The sequence below is a fragment of the Trachurus trachurus genome (assembly GCF_905171665.1).
Source record: "Trachurus trachurus genome assembly, chromosome: 6".
Lineage (NCBI taxonomy): Eukaryota > Metazoa > Chordata > Actinopteri > Carangiformes > Carangidae > Trachurus > Trachurus trachurus.
Genome location: NC_139897.1, coordinates 32,958,325 through 32,973,704, shown reverse-complemented (window position 1 = coordinate 32,973,704; position 15,380 = coordinate 32,958,325). Strand labels below are relative to the sequence as shown.

General features: G+C 46.8%; 2 protein-coding genes across 2 annotated transcripts in view; both read left to right on the top strand.

The window, feature by feature from the left end:
- LOC310987961 (uncharacterized protein) overlaps positions 1-15,380 on the top strand; it is a gene marked incomplete at its 3' end in the record, with an annotated part of 132,801 nt that overhangs the window by 84,241 nt on the left and 33,180 nt on the right. The gene's annotated exons all lie outside the window — the stretch shown is intronic.
- LOC310987237 (uncharacterized protein) overlaps positions 1-15,380 on the top strand; it is a gene marked incomplete at its 3' end in the record, with an annotated part of 54,448 nt that overhangs the window by 9,732 nt on the left and 29,336 nt on the right. The gene's annotated exons all lie outside the window — the stretch shown is intronic.

Below are 15,380 nucleotides of genomic sequence, written 5' to 3'. Positions count from 1 at the left end.
TCTCTCTCAGAACTTGAATCATTGACTTTGATGTCATGAATGAAAGACGTTTGAAATAGTTGTTGTCTCATGTTTCCAGTTGTTCTTCTCTCACACTGACAATGACTCTTCACTTTCAACTCATTCTACTCTGATCAATAATCAATGATCCGATCACTGCAGGTGTGTGTGTGTGTGTGTGTGTGTGTGTGTGTGTGTGTGTGTGTGTGTGTGTGTGTTTGTGTGTGTGTGTGTGTGTGTGTGTGTGTGTGTGTGTGTGTGTGTGTGTGTGTGTGTGTGTGTGTGTGTGTGTGTGTGTGTGTGTGTGTGTGTGTGTGTGGTCCTGGATCAGGTCTGGTCCTTTGATCCAGTTCAGTCCTGAATCAGAGAGTTGTAGTCAATGTTTTGTACAACAGGTATTGATCAGATATTGATTGTATATTGACAGACTGATCTGAAGTCAGCAGCAGCTGATGAATCTGTGCTGACATGTGGATGATGTGGGTAGAAGGCCACATGATGATGATCCACAACAACACAAGGACAAAGTCCCTCTACTCATTTTCACACTGATCATTGATCAGGACACATCTGATCAATAATTTCATCTTCTTCTTTTTTTCTTCATTCAGATTGAGGAACTGCAGTTTGTCAGAGATCAGCTGTTCTTCTCTGGTATTAGCTCTGAAGTCCAACCCCTCCCACCTGAGACACCTGCACCTGAGCAACAACAACCTGCAGGATTCAGTAGTGAAGGATCTGAGTGGTTTTCTGGAGAGTCCAGACTGTAGACTGGAGACTCTGAGGTCAGACTCTGTTTTATTTCTGTGATCAGATGAATGTGATGTGAAAGTTGTATTGATACTGAGCTGCAGACATGAGGCTGATATTCTACTGATCCACACTGAGGCTGTAGGACAGGGTAGGCAGGCGCTCACAGACCAAGACCAGGGCTGTGGGGGGGTCGGCACCTCAGACAGCTCATCACACAGCAACCTCACAACAAACAGATTTATGCACAATGGTTTACACAGATCCAAGTGTCGCAACCACACGCCACCCTGGTAAGTGAAGTTTTACGGTTAGGGCTCTAACGAGTCTAGGCTACAGGGATGACACAGGTGCACATATTTCTCTTGCTGAAAACCTGGAGTCTGGTGGGATTCGCTGCCATATTGCCCAATGTTCGACTTACCGGCTGCTTCCCGCTCACCTGTAGCTTGGTCCGCGTGGCCTTCCTGGCAGGCCGGAGTTCTGCTTGAGTGGCACCGGGCCGGCCACCAGCTCCAGCCTCCTGCTTGTGTCGACCTCCTTCCGTCGTCACGCGGTCGCGGCTTTGTCAGTTCATTTTTGTTTAGACGAGACAATAACTAAAACGATAATTCACTCTTGAGGTGGAGGGGGTCCTTCCTATCGTCAACTCCCTTTACCTCTCCACGGGGCGGCCACCTCATCAGTCCACGAGACTCCCTCTTTGGCTTTTTCCCAGACTGCCCCGCTCCTTCCCCTCACGTCAGACTTAAGTGGCCAGGTAACCAGGCAACCAATCAAACATTACACAATATGGCAGCCCCCCTTCCCAAACCTACGGAAGTGACCCCAACATTCCTACCCTCCATAAACAAAAAAAGAAAAAAGAAAAACACACACTGGACAACATATAACAGATTCCTTTCTCTATTTTTTCTTCTTCTTTTTTCTCCTGTCCTTACGACATTCACATATACATTTTCCTGCAAATTAGGTTCACTCAACTCTCACATAAAACATCAAAATCCTCCTTTCCTCAGCCTCTGGACAGGGCATCTGCAATGACGTTGTTCTTGCTGCAATATGCTTCATTCTTTCTAAAGTCAACACAAAAACGGTCTGCCCTGCCTTCCTGGGCAGCCAACACCACAGGCGAACTCCATGCACCCTCTGCTGGTTCAATCACCCCAATTTGGAGCCTGTACCGCACCTCATCCTCAACTGCTTTCTTCTTATGAGGGGGAAACCGGTATGGGTGTTGCTTGATGGGAGTCGCCCCCCCGACATCCACATCATGCACCGCTTTATCAGTCCTCCCCGGTACATCTCTGAACAAACTAGGAAAGGAGTCAACCACATGGAGAATCTGCTGCCGCTGGGACTCAGTTAAATGCGTTGTGTCCAACACTGCACGAGCCTCAGTATTGCACAGCCTGGCACTAACCACTTCCGGACCGCTCACTGACAAATCTTCACAGTTTCCAGCCTCACCAGCATCAGTCTGAACTGGCATGGCGCAGCACACTGTCGCTACAGGACTCCTGTAAGCCTTAAGTACATTCACATGACACAGCCGTGTCTTCGACCTTCTATCTGGGGTGCTCATGTAACAGTTGTCTGCGTTGTGTTGTTTATTTGCAAGAAGGACCGACACTCTCTTAGCTTCAGGACCAGACTTTTATTGCCTGGACAATGATACGGAAATGACTGGTCAGCTCACGGTCAAGCACAGCACTCGTTCGGCACAGCATGGGCTCAATCCTCGCATACTGGCCTTATTTGTGTACATCATTAATTAAAAATAAATATATAAACAAAAACACATGTACCTGGACAATGATACAGAAATGACTGGTCAGCTCACGGTCAAGCACAGCACTCGTTCGGCACAGCTTTATGGAGGAAAATTAGCAAGTTAGCTTAGCCTTCGAGCTAAGGTCGCTAGTTATAAACATTAAACAAAATAAACCCTCTGTAACACATTTAGTTACATGTAAAACTGTCGCCAGCTTCCTGAACATAATATCATGATAACTGCATTATTACATTACATTGTTTACACAGTTTCAGTAGGCTATAACGCTGTGCTTCCATGAAACCTTTCTATGGCTCCCTGCGACTGAGGATGATAGGCTGAAGAATATCTAGGGGACACCTGCAACTCCGCTATGACCTGTTGGTATAACCGCGACGTAAAATTAGATCCTTGGTCAGATTGAATGGAGCGTGGCAGCCCAGCCCAAGAGAAAAACTTAATCAGATGTTCCACAATTGTTTTCACTTTAATACTACGTAAAGGAATGGCCTCAGGATATCTCGTAGCCACATCTATTATTGTCAACAGATACTCATTTCCCCTCTTAGACTTTGGCAACGGCCCTACACAGTCAACCATTATGTGTGCAAATGGTTCCTCCTCCACAGGTAGAGGTTGTAGAGGAGCTACTGGTACTGCAACCCCTGGCTTTCCCACCATCTGACACGCATGGCAACACTGGCAGAATCTCTTCACATCCTTCCGAATACTAGGCCAAAAGAAATGACGACAAATTTTGTCCTTGGTTTTCTTAGAACCCAGGTGCCCACCAAGCATGGACTCATGAGCTAGCCTCAACACCTCCTGTCTGTAACACTGGGGCAAAACCACCTGTTCCAGGGTGGCCCTGTGGGCATCTGCCGGTCTAATAGGGGGTCTCCACTTCCTACAAAGCACACCATCTCGAATGAAATAGCACTTGGGCACTTCTCTAGCTTCCTTTACTGTCACTGCTAGTCTTAGTGCATGCTTTAACGAAGGGTCCTCCCGCTGCCTGCGCACCAGTGACTCGCGGTTCAGAGGGACCTCCTCAGTTTGTACTCTCAGTACTTGCTCCTCACTCTCAGCCCCCTCACTAGTGCCTTCTCTGGGATCCACTCCTTGCTGCCCCTGATCTCCCCTAACATTGTTCACTCTGTTCCCCTTAACAGCTGTAACTGACGACGGTGAACTGTCATGCCACTGGGAGGTCACTCAACATAGGATCCGCGAGCTCTGGAGGCACATTAGTCTCCTTCACTCTCTTGTTAGCCTGCGCACGAGTAACCACACAGGCGGTGAAAACCTCAGGGAACTCTGATTCTAACTCCCTAGTCTCAGGAGGATCAACAGGACATTCAGACACTTCAGGCGAAACCTTAACTCCGGCCACATCATTACCCATCACAAAGTCTATGGTCTTAAATGGGAGGTCTGGTGCCTCCACCACCAGCACAAATCCACTCACCAACCCAGACCAAAGTAGAGGCGGTGTATCGGTAGCCACTCATAACCACCTTCTACTCCTAGCACCGCAGTGAACTCTCCTGTGAAGCTGGAGCTGGGCAGGTCAACAACCCCCTTTCTGATTAGTGTTTGCTTAGCCCCAGTGTCTCTCAGGATAGTAATGGGCACAGACAATCCCTCACTTGAGTCAGACAGGGAACCCACTGAAATAAATCCCTCATAACCTCGTAACTCCTCCTCAGGCCTCTGCTCCACAGACATAATACCTACAGTCTTAGCTGCACCATACCTGTTAGCCAAACGAGGGCACTGAGTTTTCTTGTGACCCACCTCGTGACACCAAAAACAACGTAGCTTGCCAGAAGAGCTCTGTTGCCGGTTGGGGACCTGAGCTGGCCCTCTCAGCGGAGCTGAACGTGGGATACTACTCCTTTCAGTCACATAGGAACGCCAATTTCCTACCTCACTCTGTCTCAGAGATCGCTCCTCTCCTCTGTCCTCAAATCCCTTCCTCCTACTGACCATGGCTGAGGCACCCCCATGAGCCAACTCATAGCCGTCTGCTAGCTCGGCTGCACGCCGGGGCATTGACACATCACGCTCATTCTAATAAACTTCAACCTCCTTAGGAACACTTAGCTTAAATTGCTCCAAGAGGAGCAGATCCCTAAGCTGCAGGTAGTCAAAAGCCTGACATACCTTGATTCAGCGGTCAAAAACCACCTCCTGTCGCCGCCACAAATCCAAATAAGAATCACCCGGCTGTCTTCTGAGTTGTCTGAACTGCCTTCTATAAGGCCGCGTTCAGACTGCCAGCCAAAATCCGATTTTTAGCCCATCCAGATTGGAACTGGATGGCTCTTTTTAAATCTGAACAGTCCCAAATCACATGAAATCCGATTTTTGCAAAACGGATCGAAACCACCTCCAGGAGGTAGTTTCAGATCGCATTTGGACAGATGCGTCTCAGTCTGAACAGCTCCAAACACTCAGATCGGTTCTGACTGTCCGTGACGTCACTCTCCGCGACGCTGTCACTGTGTTACAGGTCCCGTATGGTCCCGTGAGCTCCAGTTAAATATAAATTTCCTTCTTGTTACTTTTCTTTTATGCAAACTACCTTGTTGTCGGCGACAGGAGTGACGGCGACGTCGCGCTCCCAGCTCTGGGGTGCTGGAGTTTCCCGTCTCTGTGGCTGCACACACACACCAGTCTCTGGTGCACGTACACGTACACACAGACACACCAGGCGGGCTGAGGTTTAAACTAGCGGGGTAGTGCAGCTGCAGCACCGGGCAGATCACTGTGCTGCAGCTGATCTGCCGGTGCTGCAGCCGCCGCGTCCGCGAGGCATCGCCTGTCACATACGGCGGAGCCTCCGCTCCGACGTCGTTGCTACAGCAACCTGTCAGATGGGTCAGTAATGTGGCCCAGTCTGAACAGAGCCAAATGCGATTTGGACACTTGCTAAAAACAGTGTGGACAGTCAGCCCTAAAAATCGGATATGAGAAGGAATCAGATTTGAATCAGATATGCCTGCAGTCTAAACGCGGCCTAAGTCTCTGGAATACTTCCAGGCCTCCAAAACAGCTTTCCTGAGTGTATCATATTCCAACCCCACTCTAACGTCCAGATTGGCCACAACTCTTTGGGCCTTCCCTGTCAGAACACTCTGTACTAACAACAGCCACTTTTCCTCTGGCCACTCACACTGCGCAGCCACTTTCTCAAACATTTCAAAGAAAACATCAACAGCACTTTCCTCAAACACAGGCATGAATGGGCGAGCTCGATTTAAATCAAACCTCAGTTCAGGTTTCCGACCTTCGACTGAGGTTTTCTCCACCTCTAACCTGGCCATCTTCTCTCTATGGGCCCTCCTTTCCTATTCCTTGTCCTGGAATTCTCGCAGTAGCATCTCCTTCTTCTCAGCCATTTCCCTCTCTCTCTGTTCCCTCTGTCTCTGCTCTCTCCAGATCTCCTCCAGCCCCAACTCCGTTATCAACCGAGCTGCAATTTGCGGCTTTTTCATGCCATCCTCCAAAGAAACATCTTCCTCCTCGGCTAACGCTATCAGCTGCTCTTTCTTTAGCCTTCTGAACTGTTCTCGGGTCTGGTCCACACCTGCCAACACGCCATCAATCACGTCCATTGCCATTACAACGGGTCCGAGAGGAAAAAAACCATACCAAAAAAAATATACGGCTACTGATGAGCTGCGCCCGCCCCGCTACCAAAACACCACTAAGCCAGACAAAAAACCGACACACAGGTGAACGCACCCACCTATGCTGCCACTTCAACCCAGTTCACTGTCCTGAACTTAGCAAAGCGTACCCGCCACGGTTAGAGCTATCGCTAACCCTACTGACTCTGTTAATGAAAAGTTCCAGACTCCCTCGGCTGGTCCGAGCCTAAGTGTATACCCCTCTGTTTCTACCTAACCTGGCTGTATACACTTTTTGATGATCCGCTCAAAACAACTCGGTCGCCTTTTCCCGTTTCGAAAACAGAGCCAAAACTAAGCTAAACAGAATAACCCTGACCTACCACTAATGCTATTGTTTAATGGTAATACCATCCAAAATATACTAACTCACAAAAGGTTTGGATCCGCGGACGAGCCCCCATAAATATGTTGCAACCACACACCACCCTGGTAAGTAAAGTTTTACGGTTAGGGCTCTAACGAGTCTAGGCTACAGGGATGACACAGGTGCACATATTTCTATTGCTGAAAACCTGGAGTCTGGTGGGATTCGCTGCCATATTGCCCAATGTTCGACTTACCGGCTGCTTCCCGCTCACCACCTGTAGCTTGGTCCGTGTGGTCCGCGCGGTCGCGGCTTTGTCAGTTAATTTTTGTTTAGACGAGACAATAACTAAAACGATAATTCACTCTTGAGGTGGAGGGGGTCCTTCCTATCGTCAACTCCCTTGACTTCTCCTTGGGGCGGCCGCCCCATCAGTCCACGAGACTCCCTCTTTGGCTTTTTCCCAGACTGCCCCGCTGTGTGTGTGTGTGTGTGTGTGTGTGTGTGTGTGTGTGTGTGTGTGTGTGTGTGTGTGTGTGTGTGTGTGTGTGTGTATAAAAGTGTCTAAGTGTCAGAGAGAGAGTAGGTTAAAACTTGCTAACTGTTAGCCACCATAGCTCAGGTGTTGGTCTCCCGTCAGATAAAAGCTGCTGTTGTTCTTCAGATGAAAGCTCATTAAGGTGTTCACCTCTCCAGTGGAGCATCACTGCAGTTGAATTAGCTGCTAAACTGCTGGACGCTAAAATGCCAGGGGAAACGTCTGTGTGTTGACCATTCACCAAGGCAATGTGAACAGAAGTGCAGCTCAGACATGGTGCAGTTAAGTTAAGAGGCAGCGTAGCGTTGTGCCTTTTCACCTCCATGTGAACTCTCTGTGGGAACTTACTGCACATGTGCAAACAGCCACATACACACCGTACTGACCAGTGTTGGGTATAGTTACTTTTGAAAGTAGTTAATTAAGTTACAACGTTACCATCAATTAAAAGTAATCAGTTACGTTACTGCGTTACCTATGAATAAAAGTAACGCGTTAGAGTACTCTTGCGTTACCAAAAATTAAAAGCCTTTTGCAGCGCGCCTCGCACATGCTGCAACTTAACTGACAGACACACAGCCTCTTTTAAATGCACCGAGTCCTGACGAATAACATCAGTCATCCAACCACATTAACTCTACAGGATAACAATAACAGTGAAGACAGTCAGAAATATGCCACATAGCGGGTTTTTTTTTTTTTTTTGATCGCAGAACTGATCAAAATTCAGGAGTTGCCGTGAATCCCTCTCAGCGGCTTCACTGCTCGATCTGTCTGTCAGTTTGAACGGAGGACTCACGTGTGGAGAGGAGGGAGGCTGGCGAGACGTGAACTTCCTGCCTTGTGTGTAATAAAAGTAAATAAAAAAAATGCGGTTGAATGTACTGGTATCACACTGCTGCTACGGCAGCTATGGAGTAGAGATCCGGGCTGGACCGGGGGAGAACTGAGCTGCTGCTCGCCGAGAGGGAGCTGCTGAAAGCAGCAAGCACTGAGAGCCGGCCCGGGCTGCTTGTTGCTGCTGGTGAAGCAGGTCCGTATGGAGCTGGGCCATGTAAATGGGCCCTTAAATTGGATGTGGATTTTTTTGCGGTCGATAGAAGCTTATCACCAACGCTGAGTGCATTTTACCGTTATGTTCTTGTCCTTTTCGCCGGCGAATTGAAACGCACGCGCACACACACACACACAGTTAACGTAGGTCAGCAGGGCACAGACGCATCACAGCGCTGCACCTCGGCTGACACCTCCGCAGGTTGCACAGTAGTCTAGCCGTACTGTCTGACAAAAAGCAGGCTGCAGTCAGGATTTTCCTTTCCTTATCCGGCGAAAAGTAACGGATTACTTTTTTTTAAAAATAACTAAGTTACTGATTGCTCAACTCACGAAACTAACGCGTTACGTTACACGTTACTCGAAAAAAGTAATTAAAGTACTCTAACGCGTTACTTTGTAACGCGTTACCCACAACACTGGTACTGACAGAAGAGGCAGAGCAGCTCTGGGCCTTTGCTCTGTAATACTACACATGGCTGAGTGGTTTGTGCAGCTGCTGCCTGGACAGAAGCTAGCTCTGTTTACTGGCTTTTATTAGACCATGAAAATCACCAAATTCTGACACATTGAACTTGTAGTAAAGTTATCTGAAAGTCCAAAAGAATCCAACTTTAGATGAAGTGAATAAATCAAAGCCCTGACTGCACGTCACTGGTTTTTAGTCCAGTCTCTGTTTCTCTTCATGTTTCAGCTCCACTACAGAAACACATGTGATCTGTTTTCTCTCTATGTGACTGTTTAACCTGCTTCCTGTTGCTTCAGCTGTTGGACTTTGATTTGTTCTTTCTGAAGCTTCTTCAGCTCTGAACAGATGATGAGACACTGAACGCTGTCAACAAGGAGCTTTGTCCTCAACTCACTGCTTTTATTCTTTATTCAGATTGGAGGGCTGCAGTTTGTCAGAGATCAGCTGTTCTTCTCTGGGCTCAGCTCTGAAGTCCAACCCCTCCCACCTGAGAGAACTGGAGCTGAGTGAGAACAAGCTGCAGGATTCAGGAGTGAAGGATCTGAGTGGTTTTCTGGAGAGTCCAGACTGTAGACTGGAGACGCTGAGGTCAGACTCTGTTTTATTTCTGTGCTCAGATGAATGTGATGTGAAAGTTGTGTTGATACTGAGCTGCAGACATGAGGCTGATATTCTACTGATCCACACTGAGGCTGTAGGACAGGGTAGGCAGGCGCTCACAGACCAAGACCAGGGCTGTGGGGGGTCGGCACCTCAGACAGCTCATCACACAACAACCTCACAACAAACACATTTATGCTCAATGGTTCACACAGATCCGAGTCTTAAACATGTGCAACACATTTTCCCCACAATCCATGCCGTCCTGACATCAGCTGTTATTAACACACAACTCAGATCAATAACAGGATCACATATTGGAGCACCGCTCACATCACACAACAAACCTTTAACAAAATCCACACTCAGACCTGAGCAACAAGGATGTTAATTGTACACAACAAGCTGTTATTACAAGGTTTACAACAGAGAAGACACACAACCTGGGCTCTGTGTGTGTGTGTGTGTGTGTGTGTGTGTGTGTGTGTGTGTGTGTGTGTGTGTGTGTGTGTGTGTGTGTGTGTGTGTGTGTGTGTGTGTGTGTGTGTGTGTATAAAAGTGTCTAAGTGTCAGAGAGAGTAGGTTAAAACTTGCTAACTGTTAGCCACCATAGCTCAGGTGTTGGTCTCCCGTCAGATAAAAGCTGCTGTTGTTCTTCAGATGAAAGCTCATTAAGGTGTTCACCTCTCCAGTGGAGCATCACTGCAGTTGAATTAGCTGCTAAACTGCTGGAGGCTAAAAAGCCAGGGGACACGTCTGTGTGTTGACCATTCACCAAGGCAATGTGAACAGAAGTGCAGCTCAGACATGGTGCAGTTAAGTTAAGAGGCAGCGTAGCGTTGTGCCTTTTCACCTCCATGTGAACTCTCTGTGGGAACTTACTGCACATGTGCAAACAGCCACATACACACCGTACTGACAGAAGAGGCAGAGCAGCTCTGGGCCTTTGCTCTGTAATACTACACATGGCTGAGTAGTTTGTGCAGCTGCTGCCTGGACAGAAGCTAGCTCTGTTTACTGGCTTTTATTAGACCATGAAAATCACCAAATTCTGACACATTGAACTTGTAGTAAAGTTATCTGAAAGTCCAAAAGAATCCGACTTTAGATGAAGTGAATAAATCAAAGCCCTGACTGCACGTCACTGGTTTTTAGTCCAGTCTCTGTTTCTCTTCATGTTTCACCTCCACTACAGAAACACATGTGATGTATCAGACAATAACTGATCTATAATCAATAGCTGCTGGCTCCACCTCTTTCCTGAGGCTATGTGATGTTTATAGTGAAACGTTCAAAGACAACATCCCATAATAAGCAGGTTTCAGGTTTTTCTGTCTCTGAGCTTCATTCAACATGTTTTTCTACATGTTAGTTGTCATGGTAACAGAGTTCAGCCTCACATGTTTGTTGTCTTGAGCATGGTCAGTAAATCTCTGATCGATGTGGCTGCACAACATGAGTTTGTATGGATGGAGCCACAGGTGGAGCTGACAGGTGAAGAGGCGGAGTCACTGCGTCTGTGTTGAAGCAGCAGCAGCTTCTCATGAATATTAATGAGCTGTTTTCTCTCTATGTGACTGTTTAACCTGCTTCCTGTTGCTTCAGCTGTTGGACTTTGATTTTCTAAACTTGTTCTTTCTGAAGTTTCTTCAGCTCTGAACAGATGATGAGACACTGAACGCTGTCAACAAGGAGCTTTGTCCTCAACTCACTGATTCTATTCTTCATTCAGATTGGAGGGCTGCAGTTTGTCAGAGATCAGCTGTTCTTCTCTGGGCTCAGCTCTGAAGTTCAACCCCTCCCACCTGAGACACCTGGACCTGAGCAACAACGAGCTGCAGGATTCAGGAGTAAAGGGTCTGAGTGGTTTTCTGGAGAGTCCAGACTGTAGACTGGAGACTCTGAGGTCAGTTCATTGACTGTTACTGTTGTAGATCTTAGATCTTTGATCCACAATTGAACCTGATTGATCTTCACTCAGAACTTGAATCATTGACTTTGATGTCATGAATGAAGGACGTTTGAAATAGTTGTTGTCTCATGTTTCCACTTGTTCTTCTCTCACACTGACAATGACTCTTCACTTTCAGCTCATTTCACTCAGTCTGATCAATAATTAATTAATTCACGTGTGTGTGTGTGTGTGTGTGTGTGTGCGTGCGTGCGTGCGTGTGTGTGCGTGTGGTCCTGGATCAGGTCTGGACCTTTAACCTTTGATCCAGTTCAGTCCTGAATCAGAGAGTTGTAGTCAGTGTTTAGTCCAACAGGTATTGATCAGATATTGATTGTGTTTCAGAGGTAAGGTGTAGGGCTAGCTCTTTTAAGGTTGTTACAGCGGTCAAGATGAGGTGCCGGTCAGGACACAGTAATGAGGCTTGCAGGTTCGCTGATGGTGGCATTTATTGTGCACTCAATGTCGTTGTATAGTTCTGCAAAATAGTAACAAACCACATAGCCATTATAATAAATGTATTTAAATAATAAAGGAATAATAAATGTTTACACAGTCAGAAAATATAAGTGTCTTTTCTTCATATGCAACAGTAATGCATGTAAATCAACAGGAGCACAGGTATAGGTTAACTAGTGGTCAATAGCTCCCTCTCCTGGCGAAGCAGGGTATAAACAAAAGACAACACTCGGCGCACATGGCAGCCTACAGCTGACAAATTAACGACCCAAACAACGTTGAGTTCCGACAGCTAGCTTGCTGGACACACACACAACACTAGGCTACCAGCGTTCACAGTATATTCATGAACAATGTAAACACCACGGACCTCCATTACCGTCCGGCGGCAGAAAGCACACGAGATTTAGCTAAGTGTGCTAGTAAACACAGTATAACACAGTATGAAACGATACTCACTTTGTTCATTTACTTAAACATTTGGAGTGGCACAATAACACTCTTCAAACAAAAAACGACAGTGTTTCCGGCGAAAAAAATACTATAAAGTCCACAGTGAGCGCAGGTGGGGAAAAAAGAGGAAAGGAGAAAAAAAACTCTGTCAGCTCGACTTTTTCCTGTGCGCTCTCACTTCTTTACTGGTGGTGACTGCGTCACTTCCTGAGGCACTCCTTCACAACAAGAGCACGCTCCTTCAGAATAAGAGCCTTTGATACAGATTGTATATTGACAGACTGATCTGAGGTCAGCAGCAGCTGATGAATCTGTGCTGACATGTGGATGATGTGTGTAGAAGGCCACATGATGATGATCCACAACAACACAAGGACAAAGTCCCTCTACTCATTTACACACTGATCATTGATCAGGACACATCTGATCAATCATCAATCATTTCATCTTCTTCTTTTATTCTTTATTCAGATTGTACAACTGCAGTTTGTCAGAGATCAGCTGTTCTTCTCTGGTCTCAGCTCTGAAGTCCAACCCCTCCCACCTGAGAGAACTGGACCTGACTGGAAACTATCTGCAGTATTCAGGAGTGAAGGATCTGAGTGGTTTTCTGGAGAGTCCAGACTGTAGACTGGAGACTCTGAGGTCAGACTCTGTTTTATTTCTGTGCTCAGATGAATGTGATGTGAAAGTTGTGTTGATACTGAGCTGCAGACATGAGGCTGATATTCTACTGATCCACACTGAGGCTGTAGGACAGGGTAGGCAGGCGCTCACAGACCAAGACCAGGGCTGTGGGGGGTCGGCACCTCAGACAGCTAATCACACAACAACCTCACAATAAACAGATTTATGCACAATGGTTTACACAGATCCAAGTCTTAAACATGTGCAACACCTTTTCCCCACAATCCATGCCGTCCTGACATCAGCTGTTATTAACACACAGCTCAGATCAATAACAGGATCACATATTGGAGCACCGCTCACATCACACAACAAACCTTTAACACAATCCACACTCAAACCTGAGCAACAAGGATGTTAACTGTACACAACAAGCTGTTATTACAAGGTTTACAACAGAGAAGACACACAACCTGGGCTGTGTGTGTGTGTGTGTGTGTGTGTGTGTGTGTGTGTGTGTGTGTGTGTGTGTGTGTGTGTGTGTGTGTGTGTGTGTGTCTAAAAGTGTCTAATGGCGCATTTCCACTCAGGGCTGTAAACTAACGGTCGCCACTCGCCAAATGCGACTAAAATATTCCCCTGGCGACTTAAAGCAGATATCAGCTTCACGGCCGTTTCGGCTAATGCTGCGTTCAAGGCAGGCTTTTGAAACCGTAACTTACAGCTTCAAGTCACAACTACGACTTGGTAGCGTTCCAGGTAACCCGTAGCTCGTGTTTTTACCATCCTGTTGTCTGTGAAAGTTCCCTATAACGGCCACTCGTAACTTCCGACCCGTGAACTCGTACCAGATCGAACTGGTATGACTTCACAGGAAGGAAAAACACAAAGTACGAGTTTCTTTGAACGCACCATGAGTTAGCAGCCCCCGCCCTTGTCAGGCATCAATTGGTCCTCGTGCTACGTCACCACATTCACGCGCATCCCTTGGCTGCACACACAGCCCTTCATGCCGTTCTCTCTCCTCATTGGATAACACTTGTATCCCACAAGGAAAATTTTCTCCTCGGGTTACAGCAGAGCAGAGTGACGGAGAGACGTGTTTAGGCTGAAATACTTCATGTAAGTGATTGCTGACGGAAAATAGGACTATTTAGGACTTATATTAACAAAAACATTCCACTGATATCTGCTTTAAATTTGGAGGGCTACACGCCACGGGGGCCGGTAGATGTTTGTCCCGCTTATCCCGTGTTGTTGATGTTGTGTCGCACTGAAGTCGCTCCCCCGACAACCCCGCTGTAGAAAACAGTTGTAGCCTCACGCCAGTGTCACACGCGGACACCGCGCAAGCGCTGCAAAGCGCCGCGCACCGAGCCGGAGCCCTCCCTTTCACACCAGACGTGCATTACTCCGCGCCGGTTGACAGCGCTTTTGCCCCGCAGCTGTGTGTGTGTGTGCGTGCGTGCCTATCTCTCTCGCGCTCACGGAGCTATGGACCAGAGATGAGGACTCAGTTTGCCACTCGAACTCGAGTTGCACACACAGAGACTTCAGACTTGACTTGGACTCGTGTTTTGAGACTCGTGAACAATCATTATTATTATTTTTGGCTGGTGCCAGAGTGCAGCCAAACACAAGGGAGAGGGACAGCAGAGCTCCTCTGACAGCTCAGTCAGCTGCGAGTGAGTGACAGGTGACTGTAAACCGGCTTTTTTTTTTTTTTTTTTAATAGCCTATAGCCACACCGTCCGTACAGGTGAGGCACAACGTTTGTTGTCTGGCCCTCCTTCACGGGGACTGCTGCATAGCTAGTCTGGCACATATCAGGCTACTGTAGGATAAGTTGTTGTTGTTGTTTTTTTGCTGCAAAATATGACTGAAGGCCCGTATGGAAGTCTGCACGGGTCGACACGCCCCCATGAGTTGACTGAGCTAATTAAAAAAAATAAATAACAGCAGCTCTTCTGTCAGACACATGCAGAGAGGCAGAGCAGCCTTGATTCTTTCTTGACTCAGAATACAGTTTTTCTTTAAAGGAAAGCTTTCATTGTGTGTTTTCTTCATATTGCATTGCAACAGCCTATTTAAAGTGATCATAAACAAGTAATCAGTAGGTACTGTTTGCTAATAAAGGAGTGATAATAATACAGTAAATGCTTTGAATTTCTTAGATTTAACTGTGCAGTAGCCTATTCTTAGTAGACTGGATAGCAGAAGGGTCATTACAACCAGAAGAGAGAGGAGACTTTTATTTTTTGGAGACTTGAGACTTGACTTGGACTCCTGACCAAAGACTTGAGACTTGATGAAGTCTCACCCCTCAAAGACTTGAGACTTGACTTGGACTTGCAAAAAAAGACTTGTGAACATCTCTGAGTAACAGAATACAGAATAGAATAGAATAAAAGGAGTGTTTCGTTTGTTAGTTTTCCCAATTTGGAATGTTTTGATTATTCAATAAGATTACAATTTATTTGGCTTTGGCTTCTTTTCTAAGCATGTATTGCTATAAAATACTGTTATCTCAATGAAAAGTGCTGAAACTGATGTATATGTAACGAAAAGAGGCAACTTATTATTTGGCCGGTAAAAAATGTCCTTGGCCGGTAGATTTTTTCATCTACCGGTCCCCTTGGCAGGTGAGCCAAAAAGTTAGTTTACAGCCCTGTTTCCACTAGCACGGCTCGGCTCGGCACGGCTC